The sequence below is a fragment of the Plecotus auritus genome (genome assembly GCF_963455305.1).
Source record: "Plecotus auritus genome assembly, chromosome: 9".
Lineage (NCBI taxonomy): Eukaryota > Metazoa > Chordata > Mammalia > Chiroptera > Vespertilionidae > Plecotus > Plecotus auritus.
The window spans coordinates 85,929,710-85,936,080 of record NC_137783.1 but is presented as its reverse complement, the minus strand read 5'-3'; positions in this window follow the sequence as shown (position 1 = coordinate 85,936,080).

The window sequence follows — 6,371 nt, the reverse complement described above, 5'->3', positions numbered from 1 at the left end:
TTTTGAGTCAGATTTTTTTGCATTGGAAAAAAAATGCCTTTGATAAGATATACCTCAATAATTATGAGCCAGTTTGAATAAAAATAATAAGTGGAAATAAGTGATGGTGTGAAAATAGTTTTACATTGGAACTATTTCTACAAAATGCTAAGTAGAAATTTAATCAATGAGGATATTCAAAGTAGATAGATAATTCAGAGTTAAAATATCTCCTAACTGAATTTAGCTATCAATAATGGTTGTATTAACCTCATAAATGCCAAATTTCTAGGACTCTAATTGATGTGTATGTTTTACATCTGGATTGTTAAAACTTAAAAATTTTTTAACATAAGGGAACGATTGTTATTGAAAATTACCACTCTCTGAAAGTTGATAGATCAATATCTGTGACAAGTCTTCATTTTCCCATACAAAGCCTCCTTCTCTTCATTATGTAAAATTAAATAAGTCTTCTCTATCTTAAAATTAAGAGGCAAAGCAAAACTTTCCTGAGTGTTGCTTCCTATTCAAGGCATTATTTTCTCCATTTCCTTTCCTAGTCTGAGAACCACAGGGCAGAGACAATCATTTTTATAGTTCTAGCATAGTGATCCTATATAATAATCCTATATAATAAAAGGGTAATATGTACATAGACCGAATGGCAGAACAACCAAACAACCAATCAAAGTATAATATGCTAATAATATGCTAAGGATGCTCAACTGCTTGCTATGACGTGCACTGACCATGAAGGGGCAGATGTTCCGACCAGTAGGTTAGCTTGCTGCTGGGGTCCGGCCGATGGCCACTGAGTGAGATGGGCCAGACATGCCCCAGAGCCCTCCCACGGTCCCTCCCTGGCCCGATCATGCACTAGTGGGGTCCCTCAACCTGTCCTGCACCCTCTCGCAATCCAGGACCCCTTGGGGGATGTCAGAGAGCCAGTTTCAGGCCGATTCCACAGGCCACTCCTTTTGAGAGGGCACCAGGCACAGGGCTCATGGCTGGTGAGCGCTGCTGTGGCAGCATGAGCCACTCCCTATCAGGACTGATTGGGTGCGAGCCTGCAGCAGGTACAGCGGGGCCAGGATGAGTGGGAGCAGCAGGCAGGAGCTGTGGTTTTTGGCCTGATCCCTGCAGGCCACCCAGAGGGACCCCACTCATGCATGAATTCATGCACCGGGCCTCTAGTCCTATATAATAAAAGAGTAATATGTAAATTAACCATCACTCCGCTATACCCACAAGCCACGCCTACAAGCCATGCCCACCAGCCAGTCAGGAGCGAATATGCAAATAAACCCATCCAAGATGGCTACGGCCACAGAGAGCAGGAGGGAGGCTTGGGTTTCCCTGGCGATGGAGGAAGCCAAGCTTTCCGCACACCCTGGCTGGCCCAGGCCTCCGCTCAAGGCTACAAAGTTTCAATTATAGAAGATACATAAATCCCAAAAGAAATGGCTGCTGCCACGAAACAAGCAGAAGGCTTGGCTCCGCTCCAGGCTACAAAGTTTCAATTGTAGAAGATAAAAAAACTCCAGATATTAGGGCCTCTGCTTGGGTCATCGGGGGGTGTGGCCGGCCTGCAAACCACCACAGGCCCCTCACCCAGGCCACCCCACACCCCAAGGGAACCCCCACCCTGATCCAGGACACCCTTCAGGGCAAACCAGCTGGCCCCCACCTGTGCACCAGGCCTCTATGCTATCTAATAAAAGAGTAATATGCAGATTGACCATCACTCCAACACACAAGATGGCTGCCCCCATGTGGTCAAAGATCCTGCCCCCATGTGGACACAAGATGACCACCACAAGATGGCCAGAAGGGGAGGACAGTTGGGAGCGACCAGGCCTGCAAGGGAGGGCAGTTAAGGGTGACCAAGCCAGCAGAGGAGGGAAGTTGGGGGCGACCAGTCCTGCAGGGAAAGGCAGTTGGGAGGGACCCAGGCCTTCAGCGGAGAGCAGTTGGGGGGGACCAGGCCTGCAGGGGAGGGCAGTTAGGGGTGACCAGGCCTGCAGGAGAGGGCAGTTAGGGGTGACCAGGCCTGCTGGGGAGGGCAGTTAGGGGTGACCAGGCCTGCAGGGGAGGGCAGTTAGGGGTGACCAGGCCTGCAGGGGAGGGCAGTTAAGGGGAAAACAGGCTGTCAAGGGAGCAGTTAGGCATCAATCAGGCTGGCATGGGAGTGGTTAGGGGTGATCAGGCTGGCAGGCAGAAGCAGTTAGGGGCAATCAGGAAGGCAGGCAGGCGAGCAGTTGGAAGCCAGCAGTCCTGGATTGTGAGAGGACTCCCATTTAAGGGCAGTCGGACATCCCTCTAGGGGTCCCAGATTGGAGAGGGTACAGGCTGGGCTGAGGGACACCTCCCCACCATGCACGAATTTCGTGCACTGGGCCTCTAGTTGGTATATAATAGGCACTCAAATATAAATTAATGAAGCAATATCCCAAATTAATTCTCTATTCTCTGACTTTATTTCCTCAACACCTATTATTTAAACAACTCATCTCTTAACCTAGTGAAAATTTCTCAGAGTTTCTCCAGTGAGGCAGTATGGGGTGGTTAGGAGTGCTGGCTCTGGGACCAGACTGCCTGGGTTTGAATCTTGAGTCCCCCACTCCCTTGCTCTGGAAACTTGGGCAAAATTACTTAATATCATTGTAGCTTAATTATTCCCTTTGTAGAATGGTGACGGTTGTGTGGATTCAATGATTTAATATATGTAAGCACTTAGCACAGAACACAGAAAACACAAGCACTCAAATGTTAGGTGGTGTCATTATCATTATTTAACTTGAACTATACTACAATTCTAACATTGCTGACAATATTGATGACTTTTGAAAACCACATTAGGAGTAGATAAGTGTATATCTTAAACCTTAAATGTCTAGTTGAAGTCTTATGAAATTGAAATGAAGATGGTAAAACTTAAGCATTTTTTTTTAATCAGCAGACATTAAAATTCTTTCACAGCTTGCCCAGAGACAAATTCAGAAAATTCTTACTTGAACAAAAAAATACTTCAGCGGAAGATGGAAAAAATAGCTTCATCCAAGATGAAAGTAAAAGCTCAAAAATTGTTCATCACAGGCTATCTGACCATATAGGTCACAAGGTTATAGCACTATTCATATTCGATAAGTTATGGAACATGCTTTGTAGCCATAAAGTGGTTGTTATTAATTTATATTATAAATAAAACATATTTTTATGAAACCATGTTAATAAAGTTGTGTGTCTAATAAGCATCTTACCTTTTACATGTTTGAAGCCTAACTCCTATTCCTTCTTCCATCCTCAGCCCATCCCTCTCTATCTTAGTATACGGCAATACCCTTTATTCAGTTGCTCCAGTTCCAAATCTGAGTCACGTTTAACTCTTTTTTCCCCTACTCACCACAACCACTCATCAACACTTCTTATTGGCTCAAGGTTAAAATTTTGAACACTTCTTGCCACTCCCATAACTACCATTGTAGTCCAAGTCTCCATAATCTCTCACTTGACGAACTATAACATTCAAACCAGCCTCATTGTATCTAGTTTTATCAATTATAGTCTAAATTTCCCCACAGCTACTAGTATGATTATTTTTTAAGGTTAAATTCTATCATATTACCCACCTACTCAAAATTCTCCAATGGCATTCCCTCCATTGGAAGTTGGATTTTATATTAATGTCCTGCATAATGAATCTGCACTTCTTCAATCTCATATACTAACACACTTCCCATACCACACTCTGTTCTAAATACAGTGTTCTTGTTGCTGTTCTTTGAACACATCAAATAACACTGCCCTCAAAGCCTTTTTCCCTTACAGCATCCTTTGCCTATAATATTCTTCATTCAGATATTTGAATGGCAACCTCCTTTCTTCATTAAGACCTCTGCCCTAATTTCCCTTTCTCAGAGGACTTCCCTGAGCAATCTACCTAAAATAGAACTGACATCGGTCTTTATTCCCCTACACTATGCCATTTTTCCTGGTGGCACTTGTCACTACATGATATATTCTGGAGGGAAAGAAAATAAAAATACAAGCTTCATGAGCATAGGGACTGGGAAATTTTGTTCACCAACGAATCCCCAGCACCTAAAAAGCTTGGCATATGCTCAATATATGTTTCCTAAATAAATAAATAAATAAATAAATAAATAATTTTAACCCTAGACAGTTTGGCTCAGAGGATAGAGCATTGGCCTGCGGACCGAAAGGTCCTGGGTTCGATTCTGATAAAGGGCACGTACCTTGGTTGCAGGCTCCTCCCGGGCCCCGGGCCCTGGTTGGGGCGCATGCAGGAGGCAATCACATGCATGTTTCTCTTTGTCTTACCCTCTCTCTTCCACTCTCCCTAAAAAAGCAATGGGAAAATATACTCAGATGAGGATTAACACAAAAAAAATTATTTTATGGTTTTGGAGTGTGAAAGAATCAAGCACTATATTTAATATGAATATCTCTTCTGACAAAACATATAGATTTTAATATATTCTCTTTTTTGCTTCAATCATATTTGCCTTTCCCGTCAAGAGATAAGGTTTATAACTAATTAAAATTATCTTTCTATTATCCAAATATCTAATCATAAAGCCCCTTTGAAAGAATTTATGACTATATAACTAAATAAAATGTGGAAAACTTGCTTAATATTTTGAAGAAAGAAATAACTTAGGGCCAAAAAATTAGTTCCTGTGATTTATTTTTAAAAAGCTGACAATATTATGTTTACAATTTACTTATTTTTTTGGTTATTGTAATACAACATATAAATGAAGAATGTTTACATGAGCAAGTATTTGTAGGCAACCACGTCATGCTTCTTAATGCTAATATACCCTCTCTCATTGCTCTAATTGGCACTAGAGAAACAGACTTGTGATAATAACGATGGGAATAGAATCAAGGTCAATGGCTATGGCTAGACCAGTTAAAAGCTTACCAAGATGATTAATCGTCCAAGTGTACACACTTAGTCTTTCTCTGCCAGAATTATCCTATATAATAAAAGCCTAATATGCAAATTGTCCACTCCACCAGGAGTTCAGCCAAAATGTGGGGAGGCCCTGGCCAGCAGCCAGCAGCTGCTAGGGACCCTACCCGTGCACGAATTTCCTGCACCAGGCCTCTAGTAATATCATCTTGGCATTGTCCTTAAAGGGGCTTGTGTGTTTGTGTTTCAAGTTAAAATTGGATTTGGCCCTGGCCAGTGTGGCTCATTTGGTTGAGTGTGGTCCCATGCTCCAAAAGGTCGCCGGTTCTATTCCCAGTCAGGCAACAAATTAATGTTTCTCACATTGATAACACTCTCCTTCTTCTTTCCTCTCTCTCTAAAATCAATAAAAATACATTTTTAAAAAAACTGGATTTTTTGTGGCACTTTAAAATCTGTTACCAGAGCACATTTTGAGTCAATGCATCCAACTTTGCAAAAACTTCGTTTTAAATAGTTTCAACTGGAAAAGTTTATTACTTAAACTCTAAAAATGAACAAATTGATTCACAAAGGAAGAAATATTTGAATGATAGATGAGTGATCTTTATTTGGTTTGTACATTCTGCTTCCAACCTGGGAATTTTTCCACCAAAATAACATCTGGCTGAAATACAGTCCGAACTTATATGTACTTTTATAATGGGCTCCAACAGAAAAGTTCAGCCTTTTTTCAAATTTTCATTTGTAGAGCCATTACACTGATGGCTCAAAAACCCATTCAATTTTCCATGCTTCCTGGAACAATTTCAGTATCTCTTTGGCATATCTTCCCAGGAGATTAATAGGCTAAATTTGAACTTCTTTCCAGGCCACAGATGCTATGATGGTCTTTTTCCAGAATCTGGCAGCAAGGCCGGCACCATTAGGAGCCTTTGAAATGTAAGCCTTTTAGGTAGGGAAATAGCCAGGAAAATGACTGCAGATCCCGTCAGAAGTAGCCTGGAGTGGGTGAGAGAATGCAGAGAAAGGAAATTTCCACTTCAGAAGCTTTATAAAAGAGATGGTGTTGGGGATAATAATGCCCCAGAAAAACAACTCAAACCCCACAACAGCATTCGGGTAGTTAAACAACAATTATCCCCGAGGAAATCATTTCAGAATCTCCACGGCAGCTGTAGCTGGGGATTTTGCATCTCACGGTCTCTCATGACTCAATACCCCCCACGAAAACATCCTCATAAAAAAAGATGACAGGACTGAGGCAGGTTCTGACGCAGAATTGAATTCTCCACTTAAGCAAAGAAGCGGGTCCCAGGAGACGCAAGAGCTCCCACGGGTCGCCAGCAAGGCAATTGGAGCAGGCGGGGCCGCTGGAGCCTCCTATTGGCTGCCTCGGGCGACGGCCCCGCCCTGCCTCACCCTGTCCCGCCCCGCCCCGCCCCGCCCT